Here is a 1,881-nt window from a genome sequence, read left to right as displayed (position 1 = left end):
TTCAGATTTTAGTTTTTGTGTCTTGGGAGACATAATCTTGACAACTACTTCGATTAGCAAGATTAGCATCTATTTTTAGTTTGGTATTGCTATAAACATTGAATTTTATCCAAAATATTTCTCAACATGATTGACTCAGGACTCATTTGTGAACATGGGCTGAGACCACTTAGGAGGACCATTTAGAACCCATAAAGAGCTCACAAATTTGCCTATTCAAAAATCTAAAGTCAACTCAAATCAAATCCGATCAAACAAAGTCAAAATTACACAAAACTTGGTCAAAATGGAGAGAGTCTGAGTCAATTATGAAAATCCAAAATCTAATTGAAATCAATATGGTTTAAAATAAAATTTGAGATTTTTTTCAAACATTAAAATTTTCATTGTACCATGAGAAGGGTAAAATTACCAAAATACCTTTATGTGGGGTATTTTCATAATTTAACCTTTTCGACCTTGAATTTTTGTGAAACCTTCTAGATTTCAATTTTATAACATTTTATGATTTTTGGTGTATTTAAAATCATAGCAATACCCCGATAAGTATAAAATTATCAAAACACCCTTATAAGGGAATTTTTATAATTTGGCCCTTTCAAGCTCAAATTTTTGGAAAACTTTTCAAATCTTAATTTTATAATATTTCATAATTTTTGGTGTAGTTAAAATCATAGTGATACCCCAAAAAGTGTGAAATTACCAAAATATCATTTAAGGGGTATTTTCATAATTTAGCCTTCTCGAGCTCAAAATTTCATGAAATTTTTTAGATCTCATTTTCATAATATTTCATTATTTTTGGTGTTTTTAAATTTTGAAAATGAGCATGGAAACATTGATTTCTAAAAAAATGACCTAAATACCGAAAAACGTTGCATTTGGGGTAAAATGATTTTTTTCATGGATTTGGAGGGCATAAAAATTCAACTTTTGCAATGTTTGATGTGGGTCATTGGATCTTTTTTTTACTTTTTATCCAATGGCCAAATGTGGCTCCTTGAAAAGAAGAACAAGAGAAACTTTAACCCTTTGATGAATCTCATCCAATGGTTCCTATTAATCAAGATTGAAATCTTTTTTCCTTGGAGTAAGGTCTACTAAATGAATAAAAGAATACTAGAAGCTGCTGAAAGTTAGAAGGGAGGCTGGTTCAAAAAAAAAAAAGAAAGGAGAAAAGCTAAAAAAAATAAAGAGAAAAAAAAAAGGATTTTTAAGAGAAAGCTTTGAGCTTTTCATAGAAAAACAAAAAGAAAGAAACCAACCTTTAGAAAAAAGTTCAAAAAAAGAAGAGGTAAGAAAACACATGTCTGTGGTCACATAAGAATAGATGTTTGCCATTCAATATCTGTGGTTATGATACCATTCCACATATCCCATTATATTTTTGCAAAGTGTTCATGGTTGTTCCTTTCATACTTTAACTTCGGCGTGTATGTTGATGAAGTTGGGGGGGCTGTATGTGTTCTATGTTTCTATATATATATATATATATATACTTTTTACAAAAGGGTCGAAACTTCATCTCATTTTTATGGAGTTGCCAAATAGCTCATGCATCTTTTAATGGTAGCAGCATTTATGTTCACTCCGCAAACTTTCCACCATTGCTTCTTTACTTTAAAGTCCTTGTTTTTCCATCTTTCATGACCAGCTTCTAGTTAGCCTCAACTTAAAACAAATGAAAGCCTGGAAAGTAGTTAAGAATAACTAAACCATGATGCTTGGTTTCCCATGAGCAATCACGATTTGGGCATTTTTTCCTTATAAATCTTGAAAGTTTTTTCCTATACTGCCATAAAGGTTCTAGCCATCTCTTTGATTTATGTTCTCTATATATGGCTCAAGCTTACTGGTAGAACTAAGAAGCTTATAGCCTAA

The sequence above is a fragment of the Durio zibethinus genome, chromosome 21 (assembly GCF_047325235.1).
Source record: "Durio zibethinus cultivar Kanyao isolate XHJ-2024 chromosome 21, ASM4732523v1, whole genome shotgun sequence".
In the NCBI taxonomy this organism is placed as follows: Eukaryota; Viridiplantae; Streptophyta; class Magnoliopsida; order Malvales; family Malvaceae; genus Durio; species Durio zibethinus.
This window is presented reverse-complemented; position numbering follows the sequence as displayed.